The sequence below is a fragment of the Cryptomeria japonica genome, chromosome 4 (genome assembly GCF_030272615.1).
Source record: "Cryptomeria japonica chromosome 4, Sugi_1.0, whole genome shotgun sequence".
In the NCBI taxonomy this organism is placed as follows: Eukaryota; Viridiplantae; Streptophyta; class Pinopsida; order Cupressales; family Cupressaceae; genus Cryptomeria; species Cryptomeria japonica.
The window spans coordinates 74554149-74574677 of record NC_081408.1 but is presented as its reverse complement, the minus strand read 5'-3'; positions in this window follow the sequence as shown (position 1 = coordinate 74574677).

The window sequence follows — 20529 nt, the reverse complement described above, 5'->3', positions numbered from 1 at the left end:
TTAATAAATAATCATAAACCAATTTTCTATTATATAAATGCTAGGTCTCTACACATACAAATATAGGACAATAGTTTGTGATCAACCTAATCTATTCTTTGTTAACCACTATTAGATCTAGGTTCTGTATATGTTTTTAGAGATACATGCATGAATTTTTATTAATTAGATATATTCCTAAAAGTGATCACCAAATGCTTTGGCAACCTTATTAGCTAAATATGATGATGATGTTAAGGAAATACTAGTATATTACATTGGTTGTATTCAACTTGATTATGAAAATTGCTAATCTACGATTGAAAAGTAGTGCCTTGCTCTCATCTTTAAAAACTAGAAGTTAAGGCATTGCATTCTCCATGTAGAGACTCACTCGGTGAACTCACAATAATGGTTCCCATGTTTTTGCCACTTTTGACAATGAGATTAACATTTTTAAAATAATCTTCACCTGCCGACAATTATAACTTTTAAACTATTAAGAATTTGAAGATGATGTAAATTAGTGATTTGTAGCATTTTGTCTGTAGATTCTAAATATATTTTTTACAATTTTTTTTGAAGATTCTTTTAAAAAAAATTCCATCTCCTTCGAAAAGTGGTTTTTTATAGCAAACTACATTTTTTAAGAGAGATGTGCCTCCCAAAATGCATAACTTTTTTTCTATAAATGATAAAAACTAAATTCTTTCAAATTTTGGTTTGTAACATGAATATCAGGGCTTGTTGTTGGTTTAATCATGATATGTTGAATATTTTTCATTTTATTAAGTTTTGAAGTCTGACTAGTTATAATTCAGACATAGGTTTAAGTTTGAACACATAACTTGTTCTATATATATCGAAATTCAATTTATTTATTTTTTGTTAGAAAGAAGACATCAATACCTGGGGCATAGATATTTTTCAAATTATTTTGAATTAGTTTCCTATTTTTCCTAATATGTTGAATAGGGAAGTTCATGTTCTGTGAAAAACCAATATTCCATAAAATTAAAAAAACAAGAACATAATAAATTTACAATGTAATAAAATTATACTCATTGGAAAACTTGCTCCGAGCACTAGCATCTTATATTTTGGGTTATCAAGATTAGTTCATTTTTGCCTTGACCCAAAGGTTTGAAGGCAAAAATTTCCTAGAACTCTGAAAACTTTGGGGAGAGATCTCTAAAAAGTGGGTTCGAATGAACAGTGGTTTGAGTGAAGGGGCTCAAACCCCCTGGGAAAAATTATGATGTGTACTTTCATGTAACAGTCAAGTTCAAATGAACCTGACCTTTTCTAACTGTCAACATTCATTCGAACCCTGGCCGACCCAATTTATTTATTTTTTTACATTTTTGTATAGTCATATAAATATACATAATGTTTTTCATTTTTTTACACACAAATGATTAAAACAATTTGCATTTTTGGATGAAAGAAGACATTTGAAAGTTATTTAGAGGGCAATAATTTAAAGATATTTGAAGTTTATTTTAAAAGCATGGGGAACAAGAAGAGAAGGCAAAATAAGACTTAAAGGAATTATTCTTCCGAAATGGAACAAAGATATCAAGAACAAAGAAGGTAAAGCTATCATGATACAAGTCTATATTTTTATTTCTATTTCTATTTAATTTTATATATATTGCATACCAAAAATTGTGTTTATTTGTTAGTATTAGTTAAATATTTTTTATCTAATATTTTTATCAAAATTATTTTAAAGAATATTAATAAAATTAATTTAATTTATATAATAGTTCTATCTTAATTAAATCTAAATGATGTTATTTTTATTAAATTAATTGGAAATAGTAGGATTAAAAATAATCTCATTTTAATTAAAAATAATTATGCTTTAATTTGAAATAATATGTTTATTTGCAAATTTCAAATTCCATTAACTTGCTTGTTGTGTAATTGATATTTTCTCAACCCCCTTAAGTCCATTTCTAATAGATCATGGTTTTAATTTAAAATTTAGATCTTTAGGACCCCTCTCTTTCCCATTTATTGTTTATTATTTATAATTTAATTTAGATAGTCCATAAATATATAATTTAATTTAGATTTTGAAACCATGTGTCTTTATAGTTTAGCAAACACTTCAATTGGTGCTCTAAAATTAACAAAGTTGTCTTTTGTGTCTTTAGCAATAGGCTCTTTCTGTTTTATCCTTAGAAAGGGGCCTTCCTCTTGAGTAGCCCTTAAGGCTCGATGAGAGGGAATGACCCAAAGTGGTAACAAGCTAAAGCCAAGCTCTTCCAAGCCACTATAAATAAATGTGTTTGTGACAAAATTTGTAAGCAACGGGTGTTACATTCTGCTATAACAGCATTATGACTCCCCATAAACCCTATAGAGTGTAACCTCTATAGGTTGGGAGGCCTTCCATTTAATGAAGCGTAACACGTTGCTGATTATAGCCACCCGAATAGATGCCCTTACTAGACACCTTTTGTGTTAGAAGCCAAAAACCTTCTAGTTGTTGGCACATAAGGTCGAACCTCTAAAGCGGCTCACATCCTTACAGTTCTTAGTAGAGATACAAATTTCTCCATGAGGAGTTTTCATGGGGATTGTTGATTTGCTGTCGCAGAGAAGTGAGTGTCATGGAGGGGAGCCAGTGTGGTCAAGCACCTAAGTATCCGCTCTAAATTGCCTAGCTTGGGGTAACCCCCCAAGTGAGATTCAACAACTACTGTCTCGTCCAGCCCTAGGATTTGTGCTTGCATGATCAAAAAAATCAAACACTTTCAAACAAACAATCATTGTGTCTTCTTTGTTTTCAAGTGTATGCAAAACTATTTCACATTATACTTGAGTCCCCTTAAAACCTATACTATGTGATACTAGGACCTATTATATGATATTAAGACCTATTATATGTGATAATACCTATCTTAAATATGATATAATAGAATCTATTATGACATAATAGGTCTTATTGTGACTTAATAATATGATCACGTATGCAAAAACATTTCACATTATATATTTCAGTCTGGGCCTTAAGACCTATATTTATGATATATTAGGGCCTATTATGTACATGTGATAAATTAATGACCTATTATCACATAATTTAGGTCCTAATATCACATACATAATAGGCCCTAATATTAATGACCTATTATGACATATGAGGTCCTATATTAAGTAATTTATTAATAAGACCTATTGTGTCATAATAGGTTCTAACTTATATCATATTTAAGACCTACTTAATTTCATGTGATAGGTCCTTTAATATCACATAATATATATAACTTAAGGGGAGTTAAGTATATTAATGTTAAATGTTTTTGCATACATGGTCATATTAAGTAATAATAAAGCCTATTATGTGATATTAGGACTTATTATGTGTTTATAAGTTAAATATGACATAAATTTAGAACCTATTATCTTATAATAGGTTCTATTTATATGATTGGATGTATGCAAAAGCATTCCACATTATACTCAAGAGTCCCCTTAAGACCTATATTATGCAGATATTAGAACCTATTACATGTGATATTAGGAGGTCTATTATGTAGTAATAGGTCTTAAATATGACATAATAGTCCACCTGTTATGACATAATTTTTAGGTCTTACTAAATGTCTTGAAAATTTAATTTCAAATTAAACTTGGAATTTCATTGCATTAAAAATATTCTTTGTCATCTTAAATTATGTGTAGAAGGGGCTCGAGAAGAAGGGAGTTCTCAAGTGGGAGTTGAGGCAAATGAACCTATTGAAGAACACAATATAGTTGATGAACATAGGGAGGAGCTTGCCTAAGTTGAACCAATGGAGGTTGAAGGAGAGGGGTTAGGCTCCTTACCTCCTACCACCGATATGGATGAGCATATTGTGGATCTAGCTAAACGAGTGAAGAGAAATATTTCTTATAAAAATTTAGATCATTTACTTAAAATGGATGTGGATGAGTTGAAATGTCTTAGTGAAGAGCCTAGAAATACTAAAAGAATGTCAATGAATAAAAGTGCAAAAGAAATAATGTCTCATTTCTACAATCTTGATACTACACTAGAGAAAGCTCAATTGTTATTAATTGTAATTACTCATAAAGACTTAATAGATCCACGAAAATTGTTGGGTATAGATACAGCAAGTCAAAAGAGCAAAACTTCTCAGCTACAAAAATCTATTGTTCATAATGTTAAGAAAGGTTTGGTGAACATTGGTAAAAAAATCTTGAACAATAGATAAGACCATTTCAAGAAGAGTGATGTTGACATCTTTAGTAAATGAAAGATTGCCTCAAAAGAGACAAATCTCTTCACTGTCATCTGAGTTTGGTTTTAGTAGAAGGACAATATCAAAATATATGAAAAGTAGAAAGAGTTTGGATGATACTACCTCAGAAGGGAATTGGACAATTATGTGTAGAGCTCTTCATTCAGATAGAATTGAAGATGTTGTTAGGAACTTCATGACAACTTTTTGGAATGATAATACTCATCCTTCATCAATAAGTAGAGATGTAAAACATTGGTTAGACATAACAAAACATGAATTGTATGGGTTGTTTACTAAAATAAACCCTCATATAAAGATTGGACAAACCATGTTTGAACGGTTAAGGCCATATTATGTGAAGGTAAACAAAGTCTTTGAAACTAGTTGTTTTCGTTATCACATCAAATTTGATCTATACTATCAGGTGTTTTGAAAGATTAGAGAAGATAGTGATGGTTATGAAAAATATCCTCCTAAATGAACAAGTAAATTCATAGCATCCATCTTATGTGATAAATCAGATGATAATGCAACCGGTCAAATGAATTGTATAAAAGGAATTTGTGGAACATGTGGGGAGTTGGCTAAATTTCCTTTGAGACATGAAGACACTGACATGAGGAAGATGGTAAATTGCAAGAGTTACAAGTACAAAAAATTTGAAACAAAATTTGGAAAGGAATCTACAAGGTTAGATTATGTAGAAGAGGAAATACCTATTGGAACATTTATGCAAAATTTTCATAAGTTGATAAAACCATACATATGCCATGGGTTTTTTTCCAAGTGGAAAGAAGAACAATTTAAAACATTATGAGACACTTTCCCACTTGGATCTATTCTATCTGTAGTAGAATTCATAGAAAATTACTCTTTTGTACATCAAAAAGAGATTCAATCAGAGTATTACTTTTCAAAGCAAATCACTATTATGATGCATGTGTGTTATTGACATGTACAAATGGACTTAAATGGTGTTGATAGTACATTTTAAAATCGTGTCATTAAGAAAGAGTACCACTTCTATATTAGTGATGATAAGGAGCATGACACACTTTTTGTACAACATTTCTTTAAGAAGTTTTTTGAATATTTGAAAGAGAGAGGCATAACAATAGTTAAACATTTTGTTTAGTCTAATGGATGTGTGACACAATTCAAATCTTTGAGGCCATTTTATGTACTATGTAGATATCATTGAAATGACAAAATACATGTTTGGAGTTTTTTTGAGAGTGATCATGGAAAGGTTGAACATGATGGTGGAGGAGATTGTATCAAACGTGCTCTAAGAAAGCATCAAATAAATTATAAAGGAGATCGTATAGATGGTGCACATGATGTTGTTGAATGGTGTATGAAAAAATTTATGCAACCTAATTATCCTGATGAATCATCATCAGGAACATAAAGACCCATTCCATATAGAGTGTTTTGGGAGATAATCGATACGTGTTCTCTTTTAGTGTTTTATTTAAATATTTTTTTAATTTTTTAAAATATTCCTAGTTCAAATGTTTTAAATTAACAACTTGATCTACATGTATGTTCATGTACACATGTACATTTTGTAGATGTGGATAGAAGATCAATGCATGGATGCAAGAGCATGGAGAGGACAATATCTTTGCATTGTGTCATGAGTACAGATAATTGCCCATGGACATTGTACACTAGGGATTATTCATGTTTTTGTTCTGATTGCATTTTGGAAAACTATGTTGATTGCAAGAACCAAGAGCTTGGATATGTTAGTGAATGGAATTTGGTGCCACTAGATGTTTCTGAAACATACAAGGATTCAAATGTGGATGAAATCTTTGAAGACATTCCTTTGATTTCTCATGATTATGACCATATTTCATGATTGATTTAAAAAGGTATATGACATGCACATATATTTAAATTATATATATAGCTATTTCCTCTAAAAATGTTGCATACATGTAAACAAATAATATAAGTTTTAAATCAAGTACATACATTTTAAATTTATTTAACTTGTTTCAAATTGCAGGAGATATTTTTGTAGTCATACTAGAAGATGAAAATATAGAAGGTGTTAGTTATTATTTATTGCATTGCATAAAAGAGAGAAAGAAGTTAACAAAATCTGAAATGAGCAATGGAATGTCCTTTCCCACAGGTTTGAACTGATTTGAACGTTTAAATTATTTTAAATAAATTTATTTTAAACATGCACACATCTGCACATGTTTTAATTTTTATATGTACACAGCTTTCTTACATGCAATTTTTTCATTTCTCATTTCTTATATACATGTACATGTAGGCTTAGTTGTAGTGCAAGGGACATATTTCAAACAAGTTAAAATTGTTCAACATGGGATTTATTTCACTGAATACCAAATTGACAACATGGTATATCAGTATAGCCACTTTGTCATTGTTGTTGGCATAATTCTTCATACAATTCCACATCGCGGGCGGTCTCAAAAGTGGAGACTAGATAGTGAAGATCATGAGAAAATATTAAGTGTTATTGAAGAGCGGTCTAAACCACTTTATGTGGTATGAAATATTTAGTAAACCAAAGTACATGTGTTTCAACCCATAAATTGAATTGATACTTGATAAATTAGAACTTAACCTATTTTGAAACTTGGATAAATTATTATTTTTTTGCTCGATAAAAGGCCTAAGCCAAATTTTATTAATAAATAGTATTACAATCTCCGCTCAGTGCATGCGTCGATAAGAAATAGCAGAGAGGAGAAAACCTTTGGCCTTGCCTGAGACCATAGGTCTAGTCAGTGACTAATAACATTTAATGATTTACATATAATCTTTTACAAATTCTTCATTCTGGCTGATCAAAAAGCCCTTCATAGGTAGCATCTATAATTTCCATGAGGTAATATGCTTCTGCCAAACTTCATAGTTCATTGTTACCATATTTGCCATCTTTTGATTATCTTGCAAAATAGATTCTCAAAACAATCCTTCAACAAAACCACTTTATTAAGTGTTAGTGCCAAAGAGAAGAAGAAGAGCTAATATTATCTCTGCATACTTACCCCTGTTGTTATTATAGCCTAGTTTTCTTTCATATTAAGTCAGCATCAAATATTTTTGGCTATACTATGAAAGATTACCCAGTCTATAATAATATTAGGGGTATAAACACTGGTCAACAAAGGACAAACTTGGATAAATTATTAAATACATTAAAGTTTTTGAATTTAATATATATATATGGCTTGTGTAGACCATATATTGTTTAGTTAAATATGAAATTTTCAGTTATATTAAATTAGGATGTATGAAGTTAATGTACATGTTAAATAATACTTTCGTGCACGTATGTAAAGTAAATTGGACATGTGGAAGAGTTGAAAATGTGTTAAGGCTCGATGTATGCACTTGATTAGGATGTATAGTCTATATAATTCTAAATGCATGTATGCATATGTAATTTGTAAGTTGTTAAAATAATTTAGCATGTATCTAAAGTAAATTAGGACATGTATTTATTTAATTAAAAATGCATATTAAATTAGGACGTATGTGTAAATTTGATATTAGATTAGGACATGTGTGTAATAATTGAAGAACAGTCTAAACCACTTGATATGTTGTGAACTATTTAGTATATACCTAGAAGTACAAGGTGTGAACTATTTAGTACACCTAGAATTTAAATTATTGAATATGTTCATTAACTTGAGTTTGTTCATTTGATATGAACAAGTGTGATTTTTATATTGTTCATGGCTTGCACAGTGGAGTGGATATATTGTTCACAAAATCATTTAAATTCAATGCATATCTACATATACATATTACATGTAGTAAAATTTAAAATTTAAAATTTAAATTATAAATATATGAATCTTGTTTTAATCTATCTACATGTACACAAATTCAATCATAGATATAAATAAATTTGATAGTTTTAGAGGACTCTTAAAAACATTTTATAAATTAAACATTTAAACCAATTCAATCTAGATGATCTTATATGATATAATTTAAAAGAATAATCCAACATGCACATACATATACATGTGATCTAATAAGCTACATATAATCAAACATACATGCATGAAATATATAATCTGATCAAACACAAACTATATAAAGTATAATCTAGAAACTTCATACATGCATGAATATATAATATGAAAGTCTAAAATGTACATATATAAAAAGATAAACAAGTGAGCTATAAAGTCCAGCAAATCAACATGCATCATGTCGGTAATGAACATAGAGACCATCTAAGGGAGAGTCAAGGTGAGAGTCTGGATGTCCAATAGACCCCTACAAAAGTAGAATTTATTTAAATATTAAATATAGATCTCTAGACACATATATACATATGTGCATATATTTTTAAATATAATCAAATCCAACTAGTTAAATTCAAATTCAAATATAAATTGTAACGCACATACATACATGTACATATATATAAAAAACCATAACTAACCTGTCCATTAGCAACATGTGTAGTATCAAAAGAATCTCTCCTAAGCACATGCTCAGAGCTCAAGCTAGGAGTGACATGAGCTAATTGTTATACATATACATATATACATGTATTTAAGGATTAGTCTAGGATCAATTTAAATGATACAAGGTAACTTTTATTATTTATTAAATGATCTATATATGGATTTATCATACATTACAACATATTAATCTTGTAAAAAATTAAATGCACATGTACATACTTGTGTATTAGGAGTAGGCTGTATAGTCTGATCATATCCTGTGATCATATGAACTACATCACTCATGCCTGTATATCTCTTTGGTTGTATGTATGACTGAGGAGTGTTGATGTAGAAACCTCCTTGTAACCTACCAAACACCTCAAAATGTATGACACTAGACCCTCAAAACAATAATGGGGTCATATCAAGGCAAGGCTCTACAACATTAGTTCAATCTTCTCACCATCTCCAAGGTTCATACCTACTCAATCTTGGTTATCTTGTCCCAACACACTCTACAATACCTACAAGGGATCCTAAGAATTTTCATACATGTTTTGGGTCATAGAAGACTCCCCAAGGTTATACCAAGCACCGGTTATAAGTATTCATCCCCATTCCTTAAGAAACCTTCCCAATTAGGCCTATTTGCATGTAGCCCTTTTTAGCAGGTAAAGAGACCTTAAGTTCAAAATTTCTCAAACACCTTGGAAAAATAATTATGGATTAAATTACCCTTTTGGAAGTTACACAATCTACCAAAAGGAAGGGTCAATGTGTGACAAAAAAAGGTCTGAACCGATAGGATGTTGACAATCCCATAGGGCTAATTAGGCCTCCAGTTGTGAAGCACCTATATCTAGTTGAGTAAACCGGCCAATTACAACTTCATGGTCATGTGGGGAACCATAAACCATAAGGGATTCCAAGGTTACATGCCTGGAATCATTGCCACTTACACACAAGGGTAACTATTATTATTCAAGGTCTAGGTAGCCACATAGAGATGTCTACCTAGGGTCACTCTAAACACACATCTCCCTTGCTCCCCCTACAAAACACTCTTGGGTTCCTAGAATAAACTTACCTTACTTTCCTTCACCCAAATCCCATTGGTCTTAGATTGATAAAGTGCAAGATATGGTCATGGAGGAGGAAAAACCCAAGGTAAACGCTGGTTTTCCGGGTACCTACAGTAAAACTTGAATATCAGGAGAAAAACACATGAATAGGAATTCAAACCAAATCCAAAATAAATTTAACTCTCCACTCTAAAAAATACAAATCTTTGGGAATGGGTAACAATTCGTACAGTACCGTACCATGGACCAAAACTCCAAAATTGCAAGAAAAACTCAGAATTCTATTAGTTTGTTGTCACCACGACTCTTCTCCTTACAGTCTCTCCTTGAAAATTGGATCCACAAGGTGTATAAAACCACTCCACAACTACTCTCAACCTAAAGCAAGAGGTTATATCCATTGGAGGAGTTTCAAATAAACAAAATGCAAAAAGTGCATAAAAGTTGCTCATGACAAATTTTGACAACTTTTGCAATAGTTGTCAAAATGTCATTTTTCACCTCCTAATGCCTTGGGTCAAGTCTAACCCCTCCTAAAACAACCTAGAATCACTAAACCCAACACATTTGATCCCCTATTGTCCAAAAGTCCTAATTGGCTTATAGAAATGCCAAAATAGGAGTTGGGCTCAGAAGATGGGGTTCTTTATTACAAACACACAATGCATGATTGAAAACCTATACAAAACATTCTAAATATGTATAGACCTAAAAATGGTTTGAAGATAATTAATTAAATAAGAAATTATTTAATTAATCTCTCCTTCCCAATTTAATTAAATTCACTAAACAATTTGATTAAATTTCTCTCTTATCTACTTATTAATAAATCTAAGGATTTATTAAATAGGTTCATTTCATTTCACCCCTTTAATTAATTAATTCAAATTAATTAATTCCCTCCACCATAATCATTTCTTCCAACTCCTAATTAGTTAAAACAATTCAAATTCATGAGTCGTTGAAACTAATTAGCCATTTGCCTATTAAATGAATTTCTAAATTCAAAACCTAACCCATTCTACCTACCACCTTGTCCCCTTTCGTGCACATCTTCTAGAACCTTTGTGACACTTGTCACTAAGTGTTCCCTTTAATCCAACTCCATTTGCCAACCTCCTCCAATTTAACCATTGATATCTTCAGATCAATCTCAATCGTTGATTCATGCCAACTGACCCCTAGCCTTGGAAAATCCTATAAATAGACCCTATTTTGGAGAACAAATGGCCAATTCATGAATTCAACCACTTTACTAATTCATGCTCAATTTTAACTCATTTTCATTGTTACTATAGGCATCTAGCTTATAGTTTATTAGTTTTAGCAATGTTATCATGCTCATTTCAGCTTAACTCTTAGCTTAATCATGCTAGGATAATCATGAATTCATATAGCTTAATCATGCTATCATGCTAGATCATGCATCTTAATCATTCAAATCCTCCATCTAAGTGTAGTCAAGTCATTGGAATTTGCATACTAAGATCTGAGAGAAAAATTCATACTCGCATTTACTAGGAGGCAATAAGTCGATTAGCTATGGTTTTACGTTTCATTGATTTAATCTACTAACCATGCTTGCAATGATTTTTTGAGTGTTTTGTGTTGTAGGAACAGGTATAATAGGTACACACAAATACACAACAAAATACATATTTGATTCCTTAGCCTCCCTTCTCAGAGTCTGAATTATTATCTTGAAGGGTTTTATGGGGTGCTCCTGCACCATACTCCCCAAAAGAAGAAATCTCAAGTCCACTTGAGATGAGAGTCTACATGTCTGCACCATGGTCTTTGATCTATTGTTCTGTCATCTAGACTACTTCAAACATAGGTTGTCCTTTCCAAGCCACCAAATACTCCTTGTATGATTTTTTCCTTGTTTTCTTTGCAACCTTAGTGTCTATAACCTTATGTAACTTAGGTGGTTCATGTTTGGGAGTGTCATCATCTGCAATAACCTGAATTGTGTTTTCTTTTGCATCAACACTAGATTTATAAAGAGTTAAGTCACAAACATTAAAGATAGTTGACAAACCAAGATCAGGTGGGAGTTGAATTTCATAAGCATTTGGGCAACATTTCTTCAAGATTTGGCAGGGTCCAATCTTTATTTGTATCAACTTTGTATATCTACCTTTCGGAAGTCTTTCCTTCTTCAAGTGAATCCACATCAAACTGAACATCTCTCTTTTTTTTTGTCAGTGTGAGATTTATATCTTTCTACAGATTGTTGAAGATGAGTTTTAACTTGGTCATCGATTTCCTTTATGGTGGTAGCAAAGGTTCCTCCATCTGCACTAATGGCATCTCCTTGAGGTAGTTCTCTAAACTCAATCACACCCCTTGGGTGGATGCCATATACAATCTAGAAGGGTGACTTACTGGTACTCCTATTCACAGTATCATTATAGGAGAATTCTGCCTGAGACAATATACTATCCCATCTTTCTCCATGTTGTCTAGTCAAACACCTTAATAGATTCCCTAGTGACCTGTTTACAACTTCAGTTTGGCCATCCATTTGGGTATGGTAGGATGACGAGAAGGATAAATTTGTACCAAGATTCTTCCAAAGGGTCCTCCAGGAGTGACCAATAAATTTCACATCCCTATCAGAGACTATAGTCAAAGGCAAACCATGTGTCTGGACAATCTCCTTGAAGAACAAGTCTGCAACATAAGAAGCATCACAAGTGGTTTTGCATGGCAAGAAATGTGCCATCTTACTAAACCTATCCACCACTACAAAAACACTATCATATCCTTTCCTTGTCCTAGGAAATCCTAAAAAAAAATCCATACTTTTTCTTTCCCATGGTCTTGAAGGTATGGATAAAGGTTGGTATAGGCCTACATTGGTGGACTTTCCCTTTGCCTTTTGGCAGATCACACATGTCTCCAAAAATCTCCTGACATTTGCCTATATTTTGGGCCAAAAATAGTGTCTCTTCACCAAATCTAGTGTCTTGTCAAGACCAAAATGGCTTTCCATTGCTCCACAATGTTTCTCCTTATTTATATTCAATCTCATAGAGCATTTGGGTATGTATAGTTGTGCACCCTTAAACAACAATCCATTTTGAATCAAAAATTCAAAATACCCAACATGAAATCATTCATCAAATGAAGCACATATCTTATAGGCCTCTCCAAAGTCTTCATCATCCTCATACATGGATTTCAATGATTCTATTCCAACACTCTCCAACTGAATCTGATTTGTAGTTAGGACTCTTCTACTCAAAGCATCTGCCACCTTATTCATGACCCCTTTCTTGTGCTTAAGAATGAAAGTGAAAGATTGTAGGGTCTCTACCCACTTCATGTGCCAGTGATTCAACTTTTCTTGACTATTTATAAAGCTAAGGGCCTGATTGTCTATGAAAATTGTGAATTCTTTTTGTAGTAAGTAGTGTCTCCACTTTTTCAAGGATTGGACTAGAGCATACATCTCTAGGTCATAGGATGAATATTTTGTCTTTGCCTCATTCAACTTCTCACTAAAGAAAGCAATAGGCCTTCCCTCTTGACTAAGTATTTCTCCAATAGCCATGTGAATAGTATCACACTCCACTTCGAAGATCTTGTTGAAATCGGGTAGGGCAAGGACCGGTTGCTCAACAACTTTTCTCTTCAATGTTTCAAAAGAGTTATCTATTTCTTTTGTCCAACTAAAACTGCACGTTTGTCCTCCCTTGGTGGTATCAAGCATAGGAGCACAAATATGGCTAAATCCTCTTATAAACTTCCTACAGAAGGTAGCTAGACCATGAAAACTCCTAACATCATTCATTGTTCTAGGTGTAGGCCAAGAAAATATGGCACTCACCTTTTCTTGATCCATTTTCAAATCACCATATGAAATTATAAATCCCAAGTAAATGATCTCTTCCTGCATAAATAAACACTTTTCCAAGTTTATCATTAATTCCTCTTCATACAATATTCTTAGGACCAGGTCTACATGTTTTTGGTGCTCTCCTTTGGTTTGACTGAAAACTAGAATGTCATCTAGGTAGACTATAACAAATTTCCTTATAAAATCCCTCAAGACTTCATTCATTAACCTCCTAAAGGTACTAGCTGCATCAGATAAGCCAAATGGTATGACTTTCCACTCATACAACCCCTCATTTGTTTTAAATACAGTCTTCCACTCATCTCCTGGCCTAATCCTAATCTAATGATAGCCACTCTTTAAGTCAACCTTTGTAAAATATCTAGCATCCCCCAAACAATCTAATAAATCTTCAATCATAGGCATTGTAAACTTACACCTGATATTAATCTTCTTGATATCTCTTGAGTCAGTGCAAAGCCTCCACGTGCCTTCCGTTTTGGGTGCCAAGACTAAAGGGACTGCACATGGGCTCAAACTTTTGCCAATCAATCCAGACTCCAACAATTCTTCAACCTGTTTTGCCATCTCAACATTTTGATCCTCTGTGAGCTTCTATGTTGCTTTATTAGGCAAGGTGGATCTAGGTATAAGGTCTATACAATGGTTTGTGTCCCTCATGGGAGGTAGTTACCTTGGCATGCCATCAGAGATGACACCTGTGTATTTGTTTAGTAGCTATTGCACTACAGGGTCAATCAACCTCAATATGTCCTCCTTCTTGTCTTCAGACCTCTCCACCTTTGTTACTGTTGGACTAGGGATAAGGGCATAACAAACCATGCCTTCATCTGCCATGCTCTTCATGAACTACTTCCCTCCTAACATCAATGCCTTGTCCTCCTTTTGTTTGGTTTCCTCATCATTCTCCATCAAAGGTAACAACTAAATCACTTTACCATCTTTGGTGATGGAATATGTATTCCTAGCACCATCATGTTGTGCCTTCAAATCAAACTACCGTGGTCTCCCAAATAGGAGATGGCAAGCATCCATCTTTGCAATATCAAACATCAACCTATATTTATAGGTTCCAATCTAGAATTCTACCCAAGCCTACTCTTCCACAATAGCTTGTTGTCCTTCTATGAACCATGAGACCGTGTAGGGGCAAGGGTGAGGTAATATCCTCAACTTTTGTTTTTCCACCATCTCTAGAGACACAAAATTCTCAGTTGAACTAGAATCTATTAGGACCTTGCATACTTTTCCACCCTCTTTGCAAGTGATCTTGAATAGAGACTTCCTCTGTGGGGGTTCTCTATCAAACATCTTCATAGTAGTTATTGCTCTTCTGATTATCAAAGCTTCATCTCTTTCAGGGTATCCATAGCTATCAGGGGTATTGACACTTTGGTATGTGTTTGCACTTACCACACTTTGGCAGTCAACCTCTAAAACCAAGTTACTTCTTCTTTCTCCCATGGAACTAGTAGGTTTGTCCAGGCATCTATTGGTCATGTGTCATTCTTAATTGCAATTATCACATATGATTGGACCTCTACCTTGAGATATCCCTCTAAATGGTGGTCCTCTTCCTTTGAAGTTACCTCTCTAATTGTATCCTCCATTTTTATTGGAACTACTCTCTCCTTTAGTGCCTTCTTGACTGGTTTCACTTTGGTTTCCAAAACCATTTCCCTTACTTCTAAAAAAATCCTTCCACCCCTCTGTTGTCTTCCTATTCCTTTATTGTTCTTCTCTTGTCTTCTTTTGATCTTCTCTTCCACCTTGATAGAAAGTTGATGGAACCTACCAATGGTATCCGGGCTAAGAAGGTTTAATTCTTCTTGAATGTTGTAACTTAATCCATTCAGGTATCGGACAACTTTCTCACTTTCTTCCTCTTTTGTGTTAGACTTCATGCATAGCATTTATAACTCCTCAGTGTATGAGTTCACATCCATCTCCTTCTACTTGAGATTTTGTCTCCTCTTATGGAGTTGTATTTCATAATCATTGGGTACATAGGCCTCTTTGATTAAGGAAACCATCCTGTTCCAAGAAGCAACCTTGGGCTTGTTGTCCTTCTCTCTCTCTTCTCGGACAAAGTTCCACCAAGTTAGGGATTCTTCCTTCAATTTGGACTTAGCAATCTTCATGTTCTGGTATCCTGGAATGTCTTCACATTCAAAGAAACTAGACAGAGAGTCTATCCAATCCACCACAGCATCTGGTTCCATGTTCCCACTGAAAGTTGGTAGATCAATATTCTACTCCATGTTTCTCCTCTCCATGGATTTGAGGGCATTAAGGAAGTTCCTCTGGTCAGGAGGAATCGTCTCTTCCTCTAGCATAGGGATCTCATCCTCATCCCCTTCTTCACAAATACCAGTGCCTCCATCTTCCTTACCATCGACTTTTCCTCTCAACCTCTCTAGCTGCCTCTGCATTGCCTTGCAAGCAGTGGCATTCTCTCTAACAATCTTTGCCAATTCCATGTTTGTGATTGATCCTCTAGGGACCACTTCTTCTTGTCCCTCTGACATCTCTCAATTCTCTTATCTCCATACCAAAGTTGTTACTAGATCTGATACCACTTGATGTAGAGCCCTCCTTGTAACCTACCAAACACCTCAAAATATATGACACTAGCCCCTCAAAACAATAATGGGGTCCTATCAAGGCAAGGCTCTACAACAATAGTTCAATCTTCTCACAATCTCCAAGGTTCATACCTACTCAATCTTGCTTATCTTTCCCCAACACACTCTACAGTAACTCCAAGGGTTCTTAACCATTTACATACCAGTTTTGGGTCATAAAAGACTCTCCAAGGTCAGACCTAGCACTGGTTGTAAGTATTCATCCCCATTCCTTAAGAAACCTTCACAATTAGGCCTATTTGCTTGTAGCCCTTTTTAGCGGGTAAACAGACTTTAAGTTCAAAATTTATCAAACAATCTAGCAAAGAAATTATGGATTCAAGTACCCTTTTGGAAGTTACAAAATTCCCCAAAAGTAAGGTTTAGGTTCTGACAAACAAAGTCCTGAATCGGTAGGATGTTGACTGTCGTATAGGGCTAATTAGGCCTCTAGTTGTGAAGCACCTATATCTAGTTGAGTAAACTAGCCAATTAAAACCCAATAGGCATGTGGGAAACCATAAACCATAAGGGATTCGAAGGTTACATGCCCAGAATTATTGCCATTTACACACAAGGGTAACTTTTGTTGTTCAAGGTCTAGGTAGCCACATAGAGATGTCTACCTAGGGTCACTCCAAACACACATGTCCCATGCTCCTCCTGCAAAACACTCTTGCATTCCTATAATACACTTACCATACTTTCCTTCCACCAAATCCCACTGGTATTAGATTGATAAAGTGCAAGATATTGTCATGGAGGAGGAAAAACCCAAGGTAAACCTTGGTTTTCCAGGTACCTATAGTAAAACTTGAATATCAGGAGAAAAACACATGAATAGGAATTCAAAAAAAATACAAAATAAATTTAACTCTCCACTCTAACAAATCCAAATTATTGGGAATGGGTAACAACCTGTACATTACCGTACCATGGACCAAAACTCCAAAATTGCAGGAAAAACTCAGAACTCTATTAGTTTGTTGTCACCACAACTCTTCTCCTTACAGTCTCTCCTTGGGAATCAGATCCACAAGGTGTATAAAACCACTCCATGACTACTCTCAACCAAAACCAAGAGTTTTGAGCCATTGGAGGAGTTTCAAATAAACAAAATGCAAAAAGTGCATAAAAGTTGCTCATGACAACTTTTGACAACTTTTGCAAAAGTTGTCAAAATGTCATCTTTCACCTCCTAATGCCTTGGCTTAGGTTTAACCCCTCCTAAAGCATCTTAAAAGCAATAAAACTAACACATTTGATCCCCTATTTTCCAAAATTCCTAATTGTCTTATTGAAATGCCAAAATAGGAGTTGGGCTCACAAGATGGGGATCTTTATTACAAACACAAAATGAATGATTGAAAACCTATACAAAACATTATAAAGACATATTTGATGCCTTAGACTCCCTTCTTAGAGTCTAACTTATCATCTTGAAGGGTTTGATGGGGTGCTCCTACACCAAGTGTAAGGGGCTAACTAGATGACTTGGCATCATGGATGAAGTGTTTAACTGTAGTAGCATATCCATAAACCCAGTTTGGTTCAAACCTCACAACTACTCCTCAAATGAATCCAAGCCCTCATCTTTGATATGGATTTGATCAACTCGTATCTCCTCCTCTATAGAAATAGAGTGATCTGTAGGTGGGTCAATGCCTAGAGAATGCATAGAGTGATGAGAATTTTGTGACTGCCTCGAGGTATGTGTCAATGTAGTGGTAGCCTACCCATCTCTGAGAATCTCCTCTTTAAAAGTAGCCAATGGTATCCCAAGTTGAGATGAAAGAAAATGGTAAGAATGTAGCAGGTTCGTGACTAAATACTGCGACATCTGTACATGTCTACCACCTCCTACTATAGCCGCTACCTCATATGGGGAGGGGATGCCAGCAGTAATATACTAATCATCTAAATCTAAAGCCACCCCGTGACTAGAAGATGCATGATCTGTGGATGATCGTGAACATCGTCAGCTCGTCATATATCTACCCAGCCTGTCAAATGATATGGTGGCTGTTGCTAATGCAATCTGTCCAAGCCTATAAATTGCTTCTCTCTAATAAGCAATGACAATGTGTTTCTCTATGGGGGTGAGGATTAGGACTACTTCCATAAATCTCTCACCAACAAGGTCCCTATATCTAGGCAGAGCTCTATCACGCCTAGGATATGCATCTCTATCAGCAATATTGGCCCTCCCCTATCCATAATATGATGGAATATCAATGTATTTTGGTTTCATCTAACAATGAACCTCAGCAAATACCTGCGGTGCAAAGTATAATGGTATTTGGTTGTTATTAGGATAACAACCATGGGCAGCTAAGAAGCATGGGTAAATCAACAATGTAACCTGTGGATCGATACATCTCATGATCTGATATCCTCTCAACTTACTCTTCTCCTGATACTGTGGAAAACATCTCTCCTTGATGGTCTCCTTCGAGACCACCGTCACCACATCAGCAAAAGAATCATGACCCCTCACCTCACTCCTCAATTGTCTATAAATATCATCTATAGCCTTAGGTGAAAATGAGGTGTGACTAAGTGGTCCCTCAATGTCCACAAACTATCAAAAATGGATTCGCATGTACTCTTGTACATGCCATCAATCTATGGGTCATCTAATATGACCCTCAACCTCTGTAGCTCACGATCACTATAGTGGAAAATGGTAAAAATATAAGGCAATAGGGGATCCTAGTATGGAAGATCTATATCATCATGTGCCTCCTGAACAGGAGCCTGTGCAGGTGGATCCTAATCAGGAGCCTGTGCAGGTGGATCCTAATCATGGACTAGATCTTGGGATGCGATCTATCTAGGTTGGTTATAAAGTTAAAATAAATACGTAAGACACACACATGAAGTGCATTCAATTTAAAACATTAAAAAATAAAATCAGTTAAATTCTAGAGAGAGAGAGAGAGATCATTAATCTTGAGCTCATTAAAAATTAAAATGTACACATGTGAAGTTCTCGTATAATTTAAAATTTTAAATAAATAATTTTAAAGCTCGAGTGAGAGGGAGATCATTATTTAAAAATATATAAATTTATCTATATAGAGAGATCACATACATGTACATTTTAAATTATTAAAACATTAATGAGAGTAAGCAGGAGATAATTTCCATGACAGAGAGAGAGATAACATTAATTTCAAAGAGAGAAAGAGATTATTCAAGATATATACATACAGTTACTAAATTAAAACACATATAAATTTATCTATATAGATCGCATACATACATTTTAAATTATTAAAACATTAATTCAAGAGAGAGAGATGACATTAATTTCATAGAGAGAGAGAGATAGATCATTAAAGATATATACATCATCTACTAAATTAAAACATAGTTTTAAAAAATTAAAACACATGCCAACCTAGCAAATTAATGGAAGAAATATTTTATAAGGGACCATATGCAGTTCTAAGGGGTCATGCATGTGTTAGAACACATGCATGACCCCTTAGGACCACATATTCTTGACCCCTTCGGACACTAATGTATGTGATCTTAAGGGACCGATATGTCATACATACTAGGATTTTATAAGGGGTCATATGTGGTTCTAGGGGATCATGAATGTGTTAGAACACACATGTGACCTCTTACGACCACATATGACCCCTTAGGACACTATGTGATCCTAAGAGGAATTTAGTATGTACACTAGGATGTTATGAGGGGTCACTCATGTGTTAGAACACATTCATGACCCCTTAGGACCACATATTCAACCCCTTAGGACACTATACATGTGATCTTAAGGGATCGTATATCGTAGACACTAGCATGTTATATGGGGTCATATGTGGTTCTAAGGGGTAACACATGTATAGTGTTAGAACACACATGCATGACCCCTTATGACCACATATGACCCCTTCTAGGACACTGTGATCCTAAGTGGTACATGTTGTATACAATGGGATGTTATAAGGGGTCATATGTGGTCCTAACAGGTCACACATGTGTTAACACATGCGTGACCCCTTAGGACCACATATGACCCCTTAGGACACTATGTGATGGATTAAGGGGTATGTCCTTCACACTAGGATTTTATAAGGGTTCATATGCAATTCTAAGGGATCACACATGTGTTAGAACACATTCGAGACCCCTTAGGACCACATATGACCGCTTAGGACACTATGTGATCCTAAGGGGTATGTCGTACATACTAGGATGTTATAAAGGATCATATGTGGTCCTAAGAGGTCACACATTTGTTAA